Source organism: Grammomys surdaster, unplaced genomic scaffold (genome assembly GCF_004785775.1).
Source record: "Grammomys surdaster isolate TR1022 unplaced genomic scaffold, NIH_TR_1.0 211, whole genome shotgun sequence".
In the NCBI taxonomy this organism is placed as follows: Eukaryota; Metazoa; Chordata; class Mammalia; order Rodentia; family Muridae; genus Grammomys; species Grammomys surdaster.
The window spans coordinates 1,595,430-1,615,159 of NW_021604656.1; the positions used below are offsets into that span (position 1 = coordinate 1,595,430).

The following is a 19,730-nucleotide window of genomic DNA, read 5'->3' on the forward strand; positions in this document are numbered from 1 at the left end:
TATATATATGTGTGTTATATGTGTGTGTGTGTGTGTGTGTGTGTGGTGTGTTGGGTATCCATACAGCTAATAAAGGGCTCACATAGGGAGAGTTCCTGGTAATTGAGGCAGCTTCAGCCAGCCCTTCTTGGCAGTAGCGGAGAGGAACGGAGAGAAATGTTGAGACTTGCCCTATCCCCTGCTTTGCTTGGGCATTGTTCTGACATGCTTAGAATCTTGATGGAATTTCACGACACCTCTGCATGCAGAAGGCTACCAGTGATGTCTCCTTGTACCAATATGAGTACCAGGAACAGAAAGGAGAAGTAACTTGCCCCAAAGCCACCCAGCTTGTAAATGTGGGGCTTAACCACTGTTTAAAAACAACCCTCAGGGCACATTTGATCTTACATAAGCATGGCTGGTATTCAAAAGCAATTTCCCCTGTCTCCTCTGCCACCCAACACCTTCAAGTCAGAGAGCAGAACTTGAGGACGCTTGTAGTCTAGAAGTAGAGTTGTGGGTATTATAGGACTTTCACGAGATTGGCAGGAGACTCTAGAAACATCTTAGACTCTAGAGAAGAGGGTTGGCCTGACCTCTCTCTCCATAGAGCCCCTTCCCCCAAGTGTGGGTTTTAAAGATACCCGGGAAGGATGTAGATTATTTGCCTGAGTGAAGGCCATGCTATTTCTGTCCGTTTATCTATCCAAGTCTCTGCCATTTAAAATGAGACATCTTCTAGACCAACCACAAGCCACGTTCCCACGCTGCCCATGCTGAAGGTGCTCGACCACGGTCCCCTGACTCTGCAGCCTGGGCTGCACGGTGAAGTGAGCACTGAGGAGAGAGAAGCATTTTCACTTCAGAAGATGGAAGTGTCACTGGGTATGAAAAGCCCCGTGTTAGCAGGTCAAGCGTGGGAGAGAGGGAGATGGCAGATCTTCCTCCCCTGCGGTATTAGCACTGCTGTGTACACAGCTGGATGCCAGGACTGGACAGAATTCATCACCTAAGGAGGCGTGCAGAACACTCCTCTGCCATGGGTTCCCTAGTCTCACTTTATGTTATAGTGAGCTGGGGATGTAGCACAGTTGGCAGAATGCTTGCCTGCCATGCACAGAGGCCTAGGTTTTATTCCCCAGCACCACAAAAACCAGATAGAGCAGGGCATGCCTGCCATCCCAGCACTGACAAGAATCAGGATGAGAAACGCAGGGCCATCCTCTGCTGCCTGTGGAGTTCAGGACCAGTCTAGGATCTATGAGACTTTGTTTCAATAAGAATAGAAGAAAGGAAGGAAGTAAAGATAGAAGAATGGGAGGGAGGAAGGGAGGAGGGAGGAAAGGAGAGAGAGAAGGAGGGAGAGAGGAAGGGAAGAAAAGAGGAAAGAAAAGTAGCAGGGGTGGGGGGAGATACCGTACATGATGAATTCTTCTGACTAAGACTGGCATGTCAGGTATGAAGCCACTGGGACCACAGATGGGAGAATATGGACACTGTCTGCTTGACTGTGTACCACACTCCTGAGCAGAAGGCATTGTTTTGACTCAGTGCTGAAAACAGGTGAACCTGACATCTGAAAGACCAAGGTTTTCTGTCACAAGCCACACCTCCTGTTATTTTGACCAACATTCAAGTTGTTGATACATTTTAATATTTTCACATTAAAACTGAGCTGTCCTCATAGGCAAAGGGAGATGCCAAAAATAAAAGCAAGAAGTCACCTGTGGTATATTACCGTTTACTTATCTTCTTAGAGGAGTAATCGACAAACTAAAATTGGACATAGCTGTAGGGTTACATTGTGTTATCTTGGTATGGAGGTATATTAGAGATGACTTACACAGTTTCGTCATTAATATGTGACTTCACATGTGAAGCCTGTGTATGTGTGTGTGTGTGTGGGGATACTTAATGTCTGCAGTCCATCTACAATACATTACTATTAACTGTCATTGTCCTAATGTCTCACAGATTGGGATTGATGACATGTTACTGTTACTTTGTAAAAGAAATTTCCAAACACATGAATGCTGTATTCTATCACATCTGTACACACACACAGATACGTGCACATACAAGTGTGCACACATACGTACATATGCACATAAAGGTATGTGTACTAACACACACACACACACACCCCTCTCATGGTCTTTCATTAAAAATAATGATAGAAAAAACATTTTGTTGTCTCCTTTTGATGGCATTAAACATTGCCACTAGGTCACATGTAATAACTGTGTCATAATGTAAGATGCCTTTCTAACTAGTAATTTATTTCTTCCAGTTACACAGCTACATTGAGACACTGGCAATTCATCTCCATGTAACTATTTTATTAACTGGATCAACTTCTTTTTCTTGGCTGCAGTTCACTAAACAAACTTCTGCCCTCTTCTCAGGGACCAGGCAGTGGACTTGTAAAACATCAGTCATGCAGACAGAACAGCATGTTTTAAAGAGTCTGGCTCAGTGGGTGCTCTAGAATAAGTCAGTGCAGACATTCTGTGTGTGTGTGTTTGAGTGTGTGAAGAAAACAAAATCATCCCGTTTGCTCAGAATAGATTTTGTTCTTTTAAAAACAAAACAAAATTGTTATTTATATTATGCCCGTATCTCTGTCTCTCTCTGTGTGTCTCTCTGACTCTCCCTGTCTCTCTCTTTTTCTCTGTGGGGTGTGTGTGTGTGTGTGTGTGTGTGTGTGTGTGTATGATTGCCTATGTATCTGTGTATGCATGTATGCCATCAGAGGCATGGAGTCACCTGTAGCTAAGGTCACAGAAGGCTGTAAGCCACCACGTGGTTGCTGGGAAACAAACTCAGGTCCTCTGCAAGAGCAGCAAACACCCTTCACTCCTGAGCTGTCTCTCTGACCCCAGAATGCATTCTGAAGTTTGGACTTCCATGACATAAAGCAGGTGCTATGGATTTCCCTCTGCTCTCAGGACCCAATTCTCCATGACACAGCACACTGGGTGTGGACAGTGGGGAGCACGGGAGTCCCTCCTCACAGATGCTCTCTAAAAGCTAACTATAGACACTACTTATGAAGTGTGTTATGCTGTACTTATAAAGTATATTAATAATGTGTGCGAAATATGTGGTGCGTGTGTTATGTGCTGTATGGTGTGTAGTACATAGTATGTGTACATTGTGTGTGTGTGTGTGTGTGTGTGTGTGTGTGTGTGTATGCTGGTGGTACATAGTTTGAATGTTCTGTGTGTCCAAGGGAAGTTGTGGGTCCAGTATTCAGTGTATGGAATGTGATTTGTATGTGCAGCATGTGTGAGGTATATGTGGCACAATATGTGTGCTTTATTGTGCATATGTGTAGTGTGTAGGGTTTGGCTGTCATGTGACCTTTCCCCGGGGGACATGCACAAGCATCTATGCTAAGAAACCAATGACAGGCTCAAGTAATGATCCCACCAAAGTCCATCCTGGCAGACCAATGAGTTTATGGAGGCTACTTGCAGAGCATGGAGAAGTTACTTATACAATACGTAGGGCTACTTACAGAAACATGATGTGTCAAAGGCAGCTATACCTAGCCTGGATAATGATGCACACAGCCTGCACCCTGGAGCTCCTGCTGCCTTGAAGGGTAAGAGTTGAATCTCTTACTTTCCTTGGCAGTTATTATTGATTGCACATCTTGATGAGCCTTGTAGTATGTAGTTTCTACTACCCAGCTTTAAGCTCCAGGTGGACCAGGCTACCAGCCCCTGCCCAGGTTCCCTTGGATCTGTGAATGAAAGACATGTAAATTTCCGATCAAAGCATCAGAAGCACCCCCTGTGGATCTTGTTAGTTTCAGGACTTTGCTGAGGTTTGAGAATCGTTTTACTTCCTGGGTCTCATGAGTCTCTTCCCTCTAGGATGGAATGTTTCGATTTGGAGAAATTTGCTACACAACAGTGGTGTCTTAGTCAGGGTTTTACGGCTGGAACAAAACACCATGACCAAAAAGTAAGTCAGAAAAGGGAGGAAAGGGTTTATTAGGCTTACACTTCCAGATCACAGTCCATCATTGGAGGAAGTCAGGACAGGAACTCAATCAGGTCAGAAGCAGGAGCTGATGCAGAGGCCATGGAGGGGTGCTGCTTACTGGCTTGCTCCCCTGGCTTGCTCAGCTTGCTTTTTATAGAACCCAGGACTACCAGCCCAGGGATGGCAGCACCCACAATGGGCCCTCCCCCACCCTTGATGACTCATTGAGAAAATGCCTTACAGGTGGCTCTCATGGAGGCATTTCCTCAAGGGAGGCTCCTTTCTCTGTGATGACTCCAGCTTGTGTCAAGTTGACACACAAAACCAGCCAGTACAAGTAGTGTATGCCATACTCATTATGTGTGTGTGGTAGGCGTGTGCACGTGTGCTTGGAGAGTGTGTGAGCGGATGTCCCCTCCACTTGTATCTCCCTCATTTCCTCCCTTCGGAAAAATACCACTTCACCCCATTAAATATGGATACATACATGCACATATCAGATTGGATTTTAAAGCAGGGCAAACACACGTGGTTCACAGCCCATCTACAAATGCATTTTGAAGGGCTGAAACCATGGCTGACATGGATTACAGCTCATCAGACAAGAAGTAGTGGGACACTTGGTCCCTTCTCTCATCCCTTTCCTTGACACCAGAAGATTTCCGAGGGACCGTTCACACTTACCGGAAAGCTCCACACTGGCAAAGGCTGGGTATTTTAAAGTAAGCTAAATATACATAAAATTCTCCTGGGCAGTAATAATTTTCTTCCAAAATATCAAGTGACATCTAATCCAATTCTTTTTACCGCAGACACTTGGATAGTTGACATTTGTCTGCTCTTAATCCTTCAAAATGACTCAGCATCGCTTACCGAAATTAATATGCCATCTTGACATATTTGGAGATAAAGGATGAAGCTCGGGCTTCATTTTTAATAAGGAAGATGTGTTGGGGGAGGGGCTGGATACAGTTGCTCACTTTTTAGCATGGCGGCGGGTTCTACAGAGTTCAGGGACTTCCCTAGCTGTGTCCCCAGCTCAAACGTGTCCTGGCAGAGGCTGGAGATACAGTTCAAAGACAGAGCAATTGCCTAATGCATGAGATTTAAGATTCGGTTCCTAGAATAGCAGAAGAAAAAAAAAAAGAATTCTACCCTCAGGATAGAGTATTCAGGGTCTCAGACCCTGTGGCTCAGAGAAAAACAAAGGGAGACATATCCCTTTGCTGGGACCTTGAGGGCTGTCCCAATGTTTGTCCCCAGACCTTGCAGGACTGACTGCAGCCAGCCCCACTCACCTTTGGCATCAGAAAGCAGGCATCTAGGTTTCTTCCCTGGGCCTAAGACAATCCTTTTAGAATCAGAGATACTTGAATCAAGAGATCTTGAATGGAATGACAGTTGGCTCCTTACAGAAGCGCAGGCAGCCGAGTGTGCTGTCGATTTCTTATTTAAACAGCCGAGGGAAATGCGGTCTGCGGAAACGAAGGACCGGAGAACTCACTGCCCTTGAATAATTAATTGCTTCATCTTCTCTTGAAGAACTGGGTTTATTATCTCCAATAAAAGTGCTTCTGCTCCGGTCACCCCGTGCCTGGGTGACAATCAAACAGATGTGCTCAGGCATCCTGTCGTCTCTCGATTCTCCTGGATGTAAGATGAGAGACATTTTCCATCACAGATGGGTTAAGGAAGCCACTCTGGCCCAGGTCCAGCCCCAAACCCACCTATCTCAGTGCGCTCCATGCAGTTAGAACGACCCTTCTAGAGCCATGGAGCTTCGCTTAGGGTTTTATACTTTTATCATCAGTTAGCATTTTATTCATGTTCAGCATACACACGCACACACACGCGCACACGCGCACACACACACACAGAGAGAGAGAGAGAGAGAGAGAGAGAGAGAGAGAGAGAGAGAGAACTGAAACTAGAAGGGGGATGAAAAGCATTACAGTCCCTGCCATGGACTGTGTCCCTGTGATGGTTTGTAAATGCTTGGCCCAGGGAGTCCCTTGGCTTGCTGGATTTGCTTTCTTATATATCACCCACCAGTGGACTGGGCTCACACACAAACCAGGAAGTGCCCTATAGACTTATCTATAAAACAAGATTATTTTCTCAGTTGAGGTTCCCTCCTCTCAGATGACTTCAGCTTGTGTCAAGTTGAAAAATAATAATAATTAATAATAATAATAAATAATTAGCCACCACAGCAGTGGTTTCATAACATAAACCTTCAGCGAGGCCTTCTGACTCCCAAGCAGGAGACTGGAAGGGGGAGGAAAGCGGGATATGTAACAACCAGACCAACATTCTCTCTGATGCAAAGTCACTTCCTTAGGTAAGAAATCTAGGTACCTACACATCTGTTAGCATGAGATTTCACCGTGACTCCAAAGGAGGCCTGCTGGTCTCTATGAGAGGGGAGAAGCAGTGGCCAGGGCGATGGCCTGAGAAGCGACTGAATTCTAACATCACAGTCTTACAGGGATGGGCTCAGAACAGGAGGTAAATACCATCGTAATACACCAACTCCCTGCAGTGAACTCACTCAGGTGTGGGCAGGGCTGACTCAATGGTACCCCAGCACCTTGCTGGCAGCCAGAGATAGAAAATAACCAGCCTGAGGCAGAATAAAAGCCAGCCACATCTCAAAAGCTCTGAGAAGGAAATCCGCAGGGGGAGGAAGGAAGTCGTGCCCTGTGGGAGATAGTGAAGTGCTGGAGAGTTAGCCATTGACATTGAGAAGGAATGGCCTGCTGGCTTGTGGTATGCACAGTGGGTACAGAGGAACCCTAAGGGCCAGACCCCAAGGCAGGGCTGGAGAAAACTGGAACAGAAGGATGGGGGGGGAAAGCTGGCAGTGAGCTAGGGCACAGGGAGGTGACTGCAAATGCCCTCCTAAGACCCTCCCAGGTGGAACCGGAAAGGGTTATTGTGTGTGACACAAATAGGGACACTAGGGAACCACCTCAGCTGTTGTTTCTCAGGCACCATCCTCTTTGTTTTGGTTTGTCTCTCAAGATCACTTGTATGTACGTGTGTGTGTGTGCGCGTGTGTGTGTGTGTGTGTGTGTGTGCCACAATGTGCATCTGGAGGTCAGAGGGCATCTTGCAGGAGTTGGTTCTTTGCTTCTGTCTTATGGGGCCTGTGAATCAAATTCAGATCACCAGGCTTGGTGGTCCAACTTCTTGTTTTCTGAGACAAGCTCTCCTGGCCTTGACTTTTCTACCCAGACAGAGTTGGTTACTCTTGAGGTTTCCCAGCAGGGGTGGAGGACGGTGAGATTCAAGTTTATGATTGTTAAAATGTGACAGAGGGCCATCATCATGGGACATTGGTAGAAACATATTTTAAAAAATAATTATGTTATTTTTGTTTGTACATACTTGCATGCACGCAGAGGTCTCCACTCAAGTACGGGTGCTCATGGTGGCCAGAAGAGTCAGATCCCCCAAGACTAACTTACAAATGGAAAGAGCCATCTGATGTGGGTGCTGGGAACTGGACTTGGGTCCTCCAAAGGAGTAGCAAGTCCTCTTGACCGCTAACCCATCTCTCCAGCCCCAGTGATGTGTTCTGACCTTGGGGCTCTTGACTGGAGTCAGATGATCCCACACTTAGGTTTCATGGCTCACCTGCTCTGCTCTCCTAATGCTGCAACATCTCTCTCAGCAAAGGTGGTTGGGGTGGGAGGGTCTGCTGGTAGATACCCTGAAGCAGTTGAACATTTACTCTCCTCTATGACATACCCAACCCTGAGGGTACAGTGGGGGTTGGGGGTCGGGAGAGAGAAGATACTAGAAAAAAAATGACCCATAGTAACCTTAGGGCTCTATGAGAAACTGTCACAGCATGAGTCACCTCTGTTCACAGCCCCTTGGGGTTACCCACCAGGGACCATAGGCCCAGACGGCCACAATCTCATCAATACTTGTTTTGTCCTCATGAATACCAGCACTCAGAGACCTCATCTAAACCACTGGACTTCTTAGAATTTCATTGGTTAAAAAAAAGACACTAAAAAAAAAAGACACACACACACAAAAGAATTTCAATGGTTTCAAATGTAACATAAAATCTTAGCTAAAGAAAATAAAGATGGGTCAAAAAAAAGTGAAGTGAGTTAAATTTAAATTTGTAGTTCACAGGGCTGGTGAGTCAAGAGAATAAGAACTTGCTATGAAAACATCAAATTCCCAGCTCCCCTTAAAAGTTAGGCATGGCTGCTTTGCGGTCAGAGATAAGTAGATCCTGGACACTTGCTGGTCAGCCTAGCCAAATGGGAAAGCTTCAGTTCAGTGAGAGACCAGTGTCAAAGCAATAGAGGAAGACACCCACTGTTCTTCTCTGGCCTGCATTTTTGCATTTGCACAGGTGCACATACTCTTGCATACATATGCATACACTGCACATGCACATACTTTCATGCATGCACACACACGCATATGCATGTGCCATGGATACAAAATAATTTGTATTTTAATAGTTTATAAGGAAGCTAAGTCCTGTGTTTCAGGCTTCTTAATCTGTGAACAGTCTCTCGTGCCTTTTATCTATTATCTACAGAGCATTTCCCCTTTCAAAATGCTTTAACAGAATTTCTAACATACTTGGTGGCAATGCTTCTCTGGATTAAAACTGTATTGTGTCTTCTAATGATCTAGAAATTTTCAAACTTACCCTTTAAGGTTGGCACGTTAGCATCTTCAGCATGGCATTCTTTGATCTTTTGAAATTACTAAAATATGACTTCTTACGTGAGTCTTTAATTGATTCTGACATTACTCTTCCCTTGGGAAATCACTGCACCAACTTTTCCAACTGAGATCAAAGGTCGTCTCTTCACAGGCAGCTTTCCATAGACCCGGTAAATTTCAGGGTCTCTATTTTGAGTTTCCTGGTGTGTTTCTGTACTAGCTGCACCCCTCCACCTTACTGGAATCCCTTAGCCAGCCTCAAGGAATAGATTGGGAGTCCCTTTCCCACACCCAGGAGTTTCCTGTCCTGGACATTTACACTTACATAGAAGACTAGAATTTATTCAAAGACCCTCTCAGTATGTTAATGGAATCTCCAAAAATAAGCTATAGTGCCATTCAGGGGAGAAATAATATTTCCACCATCCTAAGCGTTTCTCTCAACAAAGGTCAATATGTAGTTTTTCTTCAAATCTTGCAGTAAAGCTTCAGAATTTCAGAGTATTAAGAATTATGACGTGTACTCCATTATGACTTACATAACTCTGAAACACAGTATGTTATTATGTATGAATCATGACAGTGTTATAAATATTGATTTACTAGAGCATGTAGATAGACTGAATGTAACTATGCATTTGGCATGTTTGACCACCTTTGTGTTTGGAATGATTGGAAGCATAATGCCTTACCAAAGTCTTCTACATAAGTACCCCGCCCAGATCTGTTTAACTGGTCCTTAGTTTCATTATTATTCAAATTTATGCTATTAACAATGGTCTTTTGTAAATGTCGCGATTTTATTTTATTTTTAAAGATTTATTTATTTATTTATTATATATTAATACACTGTAGCTGTCTTCAGACACAACAGAAGAGGGCATCAGATCTCATTACAGATGGTTGTGAGCCACCATGTGGTTGCTGGGATTTGAACTCAGGACCTCTGGAAGTGCAGTCAGTGCTCTTAACCATTGAGCCATCTCTCCAGCCCCAATGTTGCAATTTTAAATGTGTGAGCTACAATCTAGAGAGTCGATTGACTGAGAAAATTATTTTTTTTATTTCATAATTCATCAATTTCACTAACTCATTCACTGGACTCTGAATGTTAGAGGTTACATTGTATAGGCACAATGAGCCTCGCTCCTAACTCCCACCCATTACTTTGTATCTCCTTAAAACAAATATTTAGACAGTGTAGCCCAGGGAAGCCCCTACCTCACTATACAACTGAACATGACCTTGAATTTCTGCCCAACCTGCTTCTTTTCCCAAGCTCTGGGATTCTAGACACTCAGTTTCAGCTGGTGCTGCCTGCGGAACCCAGGGTCTTGTGCAGCCGAGTCAGTCACTCTGCCAAGTGAGGTACTATTTTTTTCTTCAACTCTCTGTTGCTGTAACAAAAACAACATGACCCAATACAACTTATGGGAGGAATAGTTTATTTTGGGCTTACGTTTTCAGAGAGAGGATCAATAAAAGCAGGGGAGTAAGGCAGTAAGAGGTAAGGGCTGGAGGCTGAAAGATCACATCTCCATCCGCATGCAGAAAGCAGACGGAGAGAACTGGAAGTAAGGTGAGACTGTACAGTCTCAAAACCTGTCCCCAGTGTGTGTCCTCCTTCAAGACTGTATTTCCTAAAGATTTCACAGCCTCCCCAAACAGTGTCATCAACTGCAGACTATGCATTCAAACACGGGAGCCTATGGGGGACATTTCCCATTCAAACCATCATATCCCAAAGTACTTTCTCTCTTGCTTCCAGTGAATGGTGATCTTCCCACACACATGTAGATGCTTTCGATTTGGCCATCTTATGTTATACATTCTGCTTGTTTCCTTTATCCTCCTCTACTCTTTCTTCTCTCCCTTTGGAGAGACGCCACCGCAGCCGCTCATCCCACCTTCCCCCTCCCTTGACTGATTTGATGTTCACAGGACTCATGACTCTTCTTTTAGTGAGTTGTCTGCGTTCCACAGTCCATCAGCATCTTCTCCATGCTCCCAGATGGCACAAAGATCTTAAGGATCTCAAGCTGCATTATCTGCCCTCCACACCCATGGGCTCAGATTGCAGATTCAGCTTCCGATGTGGTTTCTTTATCCACTTCTGCTGGCTTGTATTAAACAAAACTCATGCTCCTTTGCACGAGTTGTGTGTTTAGTCTCTTTGCCCCTCCCCCACTCCTCTTTACTTTTCAAATCTTCATGAGTGCAGTTGATGTGTCCATCTGAATCTGATTCTTCCCTTCCTGGCTGGATTTTATGGTCTCTCTTTGTGACTTTGTGTGTTTGGTGTACATGTTTGTGTGTGTGCAGTTCCATGCATGTGTATGGGCACATGCATGTGCACATGTGTGTGGAGGTCAGAGGACAATCTCAAATGTCATCCCTGCATGGCTATCCACACTGGGTTTTGTGAGACAGTGTCCCTGACTGGCCTGGGACTCACCTATCAAGCTAGGCCAGCTGGCCCCAGAGGTCCACTTGTCTCCTCCTTCCCCACACAGGAATCACATGTGCTTGCCACCATGCATGCCTTTTTTTGTGAGGCGTCTGGGACTAAACACTCAGAACCTCATATTTGCATGGTGAATACTTTACTTACCATGTGATATCCCTGGCCCTTGTGGCTGAGTGTATCTGGGCTGCTGAGCTGATTTCTCTTTGGCATGCCTCCCTTCCCAGCTCTGTTCTGCTCCCTGATCTATTTCTCTGCTGCAGGTAGATCTGGGGGCTGGAATTCTTCAAGGCTTGAGTTGAAATCCATTCTTCTGAAGAGACTTCATTTGTTGCTAGGCACCTGGAATACCAGAAACTTTAATCTTTTTGTTTCCCTTAAGATTTTGCAGCCAAGCCTATAAAGACAAGCCCCAAACCCACAGAGAGTTTGTATCAGGAGCCTCAAACATAGCTCTTGGTCCCTTCCCCTTTCTGTGCAGAGTAAGGCTGGCATGATACACCCACACTGAGTTCCCAAATAAGGTAATGTATCATCATAGGATCATCATAGGAGCTTTAGATCTGGGGCTCAATTGTTCTTCCCAGGGCAGGGAAAGATGAGAGACCGTTTAGCAACCTGGGACCTCATTTGGTTTTTGTTGTACGGACCTTGCTTGTAATAATGCACTTGACAGATTAATTCTATCACCTGACTATAAACACATATCTCTCTCTAAAAAAAAAAAAAAATCACCTTGCAACTTCAGAACCCCAACTCAAATCAACTATCCACACATCTCTCTCTCCTGAACACCAGTATAGATTTCCCTGCCCCTAGCAACAACAAGGTTTAGATACTTTTAATTCAAAGGTATTCATAATATATCAGGATATAGAGAATAAAAACGATGATCCAGTCTGAACTGGTTTGGAGTGGATATGCAGTAAGACAAAACTGTTCTTCAAGAGAACTTTAAGGGATACCCCTGGGTCACACATATTTAGTCACGCATATGATTAAACTCAGATGCCTTATGAAAAAAGACATTCACAGTTGGAAAAATAAATATGCAGTGTGGTAGTTTGAATAAAAATGGCTCCCATAGGCCCAGTGTGAGTTGAACAATTAGGAGGTGTGGCCTTGTTGGAGTAGGTATAGCACTGGAAGAAGCATGTCACTGGGGGTGAGCTTTGAGACCTTAGATGCTCAAGCCATGCCTAGTGTAGCATTCTCTTCCTGTTGCCCAAGTATCCAGAAATAAAACTCTCGGCTACGTCTCCAGCACCATGTCTGCCTGCATGCCGCCATGCTTTCAGCCATGATGATATTGGACTAAACCTCTGAACAGTAAGTCAGCCCCGATTAAATGCTTTCCTTTATAAGAGTTTCCATGTTCATGGTGTCTCTTCACAGCAAAAAACTTCTAAAACACACAGCTTAACCTATCAATCAAACTATAGCCCAAACCTCCCCCTTAGTAGCAAACACTTCCTTCTCTTGAACCCATAGAAGAAAACTCCAAATAACATAAGGGGCCTTGAGCTCCTCATCCTGTGTTCTGCTGCCTGAGTGCATGTCCTTCTAATCTGTTCTGTTTGCCTTACTTCTGAATAATTTGCTTGCTGCATTGCACATAATGAGAACCTGTGCTCAGTTCTTTGAGTAAGAGGCCGATGTGGTGGTTTGAATCAGAGTGGGCCCCCCCAAAAGCTCATATGTTTGAATACTTTGTCCACAGTCCATGAAACTGTTTGGGAAGGATTAGGAGGTGTGACTCTGTTGGAGTAGGTGTGTCGCTGGAGTGGACTTTGGCGCTTCAGAAGACTTGAACCATTCCCAGTGTGCTCTCTGCCTCCTGTTTGCAGTTTGAGGTGTGAGCTCTGGGCTGTTCCCATCGCTGTATCTTTGTTTCTTGGTCATGGACTCTAATTTCTGGAATGGTAAGCCCAATTAAACGCTTTCTTTTATAAGTTACTTTGGTCTTAGTGTTTTATCACAGTAATAGAGAGTAACTAATAACAGCCAAGGACTTGGGAACACCTAGCCCAGACTCTACCCTCTAGAAACACTTGCAGCCTGTGAGACCCCAAGATTGTATTCTGGTACTGTGGATGGCTCTAAAACTCCATTCCAGCCTCACTCCGTACAAAGAATATGTGTGAATTTTAATATTTTATAACATGTAATATTATAACATGTAGTATTTTTAAAAACACAAGAGAGAGAAAATGAAGACTGGTCTGTATCCCCAAGGAAGGTTCTGGAACCTGTGAGTGACTGCCTGGGGGCTTTTCACCTTCTCTCTCCCTAAACAGTCCCTTCTTCTGCTAGATAATCCGTGTACTTCTTTAAACCATATTTTTAAAAGGCTTATGTAAACATTACCACGCATTTGCTGGGAGAAGGGGAGGCTCTGTGGCTCCCAGACTGCTATATTACCAGGAATGGAGGTGTGCTCCTTCTAGAATAAGGACAATCAAGATAAATAAGTAAAGGAAAAGAAAGAATAGACATCAAAGCCCTGAGTGGCCAGCACACAGAGTATCTGAACCACATCAGTGGAGGATATTGAAAGACAAGTAAATGCAAGTCAAAGGATAGGGTGTTCAGAGCCTTCATTGTCTACAGTACAAGGAGAAACCATTAGGAAACAATGTTGCTCTTTGAGCCATTATGAAAATTAATATTAAAGAGCGAGAACGGCCTGGAGCCTAAACTGATTTGGAAGACATACACACAAGGTCAGGACAAAATGATCAGGCTCATTTAAGTTGCCACATGTATACACATGCCTGCAAGGTGTGTACACACATAACAGGATGTGTGTGTGCATACAGGGTATCTAGAGAGCTGCCTGTTATAGAAAGACACATTGGCTGACTGCAAAGTCATTTTCTAAAGAGCCAATCTTTCTGAACCACATTAATGGGAAGAGAGGATAAACATAACTGAATACTTCCCAACATTCACAAGGGCTTCTGAGTTCCATCACACCCATCCTGAGTGTCCAGTCCATAGACAGAACTTTCCCAAGTCCCATCTTATCAGGAGAAGCCACAGTGGGAGAGAGTGGCCAGGTTATGGCCATGTGAAGGAAATCTCATCTTTCCCTTGGGTTCTCTGCCTGGAAAAATGGGTACTCTTGCCCCATCAAATGCAGAGGTATCCAGTGCTCTGACTTCTTACTTATTTTAAAAGAGAGATAAAGAAGAAAAGGAGGGAAAAGATGAAGAGAAGCTGGAAGATGATGAGAGAAGAGAGGGAGGTAGAACAAGGCTTTTAGAATCAGTTCAAAGCTTCTAGAAATATGACAGGCTTTCTTCATCTCTCACTTGATTTGTCTCAAGCCCCAAGCCCTAGAATTCATGCCACCCACTACTCACATGCATCCCTCCTGTGTCCCAGGAGCATACCACATGTATACTGTATATGTGCCATGTGTGCCATCTGTGTTCTCTGTACACATGTGTATACAATGTATGTACCACTTTGTGTACATATGAGTACCATGTGTGTTGTGTGAATAACATTATGCACCAAGCATGCACTGTATGATGTATCGTCTGTATACCAAATACACGCCATAAGTAATATCTATGTACATTTGAATAATAGGTTGTATGTCTAACATGTGTGGTGTATATAACATGTATGTACCATGTATGTCCCCCCATGTGTATGTCATGTATGCCATATGTATGTATATCATGTATACAACAGATATGAAATATATATATACATATATATATCATATAGTATATACACTGTGCTCTATGTGTATAATTCTGCAAGTATGGTATTCCAATGCATATGTTCCCGAGTGGCTGCATCCCTCAGTTTTGCTGTTTTTCATTTTCTGACTCAACAGGCAGCCTGCATGTATCCTGAAGGTAAGGAACTCTTTACAAACTTGAATTCTACTTGACCACTTTGTAAATGAAGAAATAGCAAAGAGATGGGTATAATCATAACAGCTGCTTGTCACGTTATGACAAATGTCCTTTCAAATATTAAGAATACTCCACTTGGTTAGGATTTATGTAAAAGCCCACATTATTACTTAACAATCAATAATAACCTGAAAATTTGTTCAAGCAGTATATTGGCATATGTAATTTTCCTGCCTATCTTTATAGAAAAGAATGTTTTTTTTACTTACATACTAGAACAAAACGCACATTGAATATGCATTTGAAAATTTGTTATTCTTAATTGTGTGTGTGTGTGTGCGCGCGCGTGCGTGTGTGCGCGCGCACGTTTACACATGAGTACCTATACCCATGTGCCCGTGGAGGCCAGAAGAAAACTGACAAAATCAGACTTGACCTCTAGACAACCTAGGGTCGAAGCTTATGCCCTTGCTGACGATGAGGATGCCTGGATCTCAGTGAGGTCTTCACAGAGTTCCAGACTGCCTACACATGTTCCAGTCAGCAGGGCAAAAGGCACTGAAGAGAAGCCCTGTGAGACAGTTAATCATAATCAAGTCACATAAAACAACCAGGAGGTGCCCAGCAAGTTGCTTGGCTCTCCCTGTTGCAGGAAGGCTAAATGTCTTATGTCATCCATGTTCAGGTAAGACAGAGGAAGGCTGTGTTGATAATGGGAGGAGAGTGATGGATATTAGGGTCAACAAATTATCAAATGCTGTGATGAAGTCTTTTCCGACGCACTTGCATTTACACAGATAAGAGCTCAAGAGGAGAGTCTAAGTATGGATGGACAGAACAAGCTCAGGACCGGGTCTGTTGAGAGCCACCATCTTTCCTGGATCAACAGCAGTCTCAGAGACTATCACTGCACAGTGGGCCCAGGATTCTAGCTAAATACCAGTGTCTGCATTCTACTGATGGATTCCTCTCTCTAAGGACTCCAGCTTTCCCCTGGAGCTCTAGTTGAGCACTAAGATATTTAGATTGCATCTTCTGTTTCTTCGTGCAGATAGGGCTCTCAGATATCCTGCATTTAAAAACATACAGGGTATCTAGCTGAAAATGTGCAGCATAGAGAGACGGGATGCACGACACATACCTATAACCGTAGCACTGAGGAGGTGGAAGCAGGGTCCAAGGCTAGTCTGGGATGCATAGTGAGTTCAGATCAACCCAACATCAACAAAACCCTATCTCAAGAGAACAAACACAAAAAAGAAAGAAGGAAGGTGTTATAGGACTTTTCCAGGAGAGACAGGAGAAATATCTACATAATCCTAATGGGTACCAACAACAGAGCAGAGACAAGTCACTGATTTCCAGCTTGGTGAACCAATGAGTTTTCTGCTGATTTCAAGGCAGCCTCCATTACCAAGAAGCCCTCCAAGGCTGGGTGATAACTCACCAAAGCTGCATCTCCTCAGGGCCACTGTCTGTCTGTCTTTCTGTCTGTCTGTCTGTCTGTCTGTCTGTCTGTCTGTGGCATCAATGACAATCCCTTTACCCCAAAGGACAATCCATCAAAGGGGCCCCCTTGAATCCTGTAACTTGAAACTTTTTAGTTTTCTCTCTTGTGTTTATGGCATACAGAGTAATACAGTATAACAGACCGAAATGGCTGAAGGAAGACCCCAGACTCAGATATTATACAAAGACAGAGAACTTTTGTTCTGCAGAAACAACCAGCATTCGGGGATCAACCATTCTTGAAAATGGTGGCCCTAGACAAAGACATTCGGAGAATTAGGGAAATTTTCTAGAAGGATTAAGTAATCTAAAATTTCATGGGTGGATGCTAGGAGTTACAAGGGTCAGCTTCTGATTGGCTTGTGCCTGGTGGTCAGTGGTCTGCATTCCTACGTCAAGAACATTTAACCACAGGATGAGATAAGATTCCCCAGCACAGATGGCCCTTCCTGAGATAAGATATTTCCCCATTTTTGTGATTATCTCCAAGCTGTTCTTTGGGAGGGGATTTATGACCTTGTTCCTAGATTGGTCTGCTCCCGGAGCTGATGCCTTACAGCCTTCGTTTCAAAATCAGGCCTGGTCCTTAAGTGGAGACAAATGGGGTTTATGTCTCTCTTTCCAAAGCTTGTCCAGATCCCAAATGCTACTGCTTGGTACAGGCCAGGCTACCTGTAATCCCATTATGGAGAAAGGAAAGGTAAGACTGAGATCTCTGACAAGCATATATACCTATATACCTGCCATTCCACAGACACTGCAGCCTTACTAGAAACCTCATAGCCCACGATGTTTACGAGTTTAACAGCGTTCCTGGAAAAGAAACCCATAGCGGTACTTCAATAGAGGGTTTTAAGGCACATTACTTAAAGGCATTTTGATTAACATAAAGCATTTTACACCATCTCTTTTTCCTGTCACCCTTGGATACTCAAAGCTTGATGAAACACAGTCTTAAATCTGCTGGCTGTATTTGCCAACGAGCTCTACTTTTGGTTTCTGTGGACGTTCACCCAAGCCAGTGCTGGAGTGAATGTTATCCAGGGCAACACACTGGTTTGTAAAGCTCCTCCATTTTGGTCGAACTGTAACAATTCACAGAACAAAAGTAACTTGGTTCCCAGAACCAAAGCAACTCATTTCTCTATATCCCTGCCTCCCACACCATGTTATCAAGCCTCAGTAATGGAGGCCAAGAAAGATGCTGATCCATCAGGTGACATTCATTAGCTCACTGCCCCCTGGTGACCCCCTTCCCATCCTCCTTCCCACAATAAGGAATTTCTACTCTCCTTGGAGAAGGGATAACCCTCCTTGGATCCCTTGCCATTCTGCTGGCTGCCTATCTATCTGTGACGACAACAATTCTAATAAGTCTGTTACCCAAAAACATTTCTCTCAGTTTTCCTCCTTGAACACTAAAATCCAAAGCCTTTCAGTGAATGTAACCTGTGTTTTATTCAATTATCAGGAAGAGCGGGAGGAGGGAAGGAGGAAGGAGGAGAAGGAACTGCAGAGTTGAATCCCCAAGTTTACAAGTTTCCTCAGTCTGTCAAACATGAAAATTGGATTTTGTCACAAGAGATCTCAAGCTTTTCCTAGATGTATCCCACTGTGGCAGCTGCTGAGTCACTTCACAGAGAGCAATCTCTTTATTCTAAAGCTTTCTTAACCATAGAAGCCCACTCTTAACTTTTTGTATTTTTGTTATTCAAATCCATGTAGCAGGCACACTGGAAGTATTTACTCGGCCAAAATGTGTACAATTTGCATAGCAAAGAAATGGCAGCCTTCCATTATCATAACAATACAGAATTGTTCTGCCTGGAGCCAGTGGAGGATGAATATGGCAGCCAGGAGCACTTTGTACAGTCAGTCAATTAGGAGCTACTCAGACGTCTGGGCTAGTCTGAGGTGTTGCTTTGCTTTTTTAGAAGCAACGGTTTACCAGATGTGTTCAGGGACTTATTCCCAAAAGGTTTTAATTCAAAAGCAGCACTGACTACAGTGAGTCCCACCCAACTCAGGTTAGTGTTATAGTAGCATTGAAGAATTATTAAAGGAAACTCTTCTGTTCAAAAGAATGGAATCAGTCTGTGAGCAGAGAGAGACATCCACAATCCATTTGGGCTGTCACTCACCTAGCCAAGGGACATTGCCACAGAAGGCTGATTCTGCTTAAGTCATGTTAAGAAGATGGGAGGAATAGTTATCCCTTTAATTATGTGTGTGTGTATTTACAAAAGCACAATCTTCTTTTTTTTGAAACCAAATACATTTTAATAGAAAATAAAATACAAAATAATTCTTTTCAAAAACAGAAATATTTAATCCTTTAGCAGACATTAGAACTTGCTTTGTCTTTAGAGCATGGTCAGTACTTGTGTGTGTGCACTCATGATTCATCGACACTGCAGTGAGGTGGACACTGGTCACTGAGGGAGAAGACGACCAACAAGCCACATCTTGGAATAAACAGTCATCTTTAAATCCAGCACTTCTTAAGTCTATCTTGTGACTTATTCAAGATTACTCTTTATCATAATTTTGTTGATGGTGTAGGGATGGAACCCTGGGTAACTGGCGCAGTGCTGAGGCCCACCCTCTGCCCACCACAGTGCTTCTCTCTGGTGTACAAGTGCTGACAGAAGAGCAGCCAATGGAAGAACACCTTTGCCATCATCACTGCAGGAGCCCATGCTCAGGAGCCACCTGCCTACTCACAGAAGCACAGCATACGGTGCCCCTTTCTCCTGATACACTGGGCCACCAAAGTCTCAACTCCCTGAACCTCAAAATTCCAAGTATTATAGCCAGTGCCAGAAGTCACTTGCTGCCAGTGCTAGGTTTTCTCTTCAATAATAAAATTATTAATGATAATAATAAAAATCCTGATTTTATTATCATGGAAAAGGAAAACTGCCAGATCATCCTTTCCTTTCCTAGTTCCCGTCCCCACTTCCCTCAAGAGGCAGTCACACAGGAGAGGCTGTCTACAGCTGCTACAGGGAGAGTTGTGCAACTGTCCACCCACTGGGGAGAGACAGATGCAAAAGCAAGGAGCCTGTATGAAGCAGAGGCCTCATGCCTGGGAGCATCCCAGCTTTCAATGGGAGTCTTGTGCATCAGGGCTGTGCAGAGTGCATGTGGGAAGGGGAGGGGAGGGGAGGGGGAAGCACGCACAGAGTCCAGATCGGAATCTGTGAGCG

At 44.0% G+C, this 19,730-nt stretch overlaps 1 protein-coding gene across 3 annotated transcripts in view; it reads right to left on the reverse strand.

Moving 5' to 3' along the window:
- Positions 1 to 19,730, reverse strand: part of Diras2 (DIRAS family GTPase 2) — a 78,321-nt gene that overhangs the window by 38,551 nt on the left and 20,040 nt on the right. For 2 of the 3 annotated variants that reach the window (XM_028771997.1, XM_028771996.1), the window contains 2 exons: positions 11,288 to 11,482; positions 5,274 to 5,622 (listed from right to left, as the gene is read on the reverse strand). The gene's annotated coding sequence lies outside the window, so the exon portion shown is untranslated. Of the gene's footprint in view, positions 1 to 4,874; positions 5,096 to 5,273; positions 5,623 to 11,287; positions 11,483 to 19,730 lie in introns of those variants that run through there. The other variant, XR_003711980.1, reaches the window with a different exon arrangement.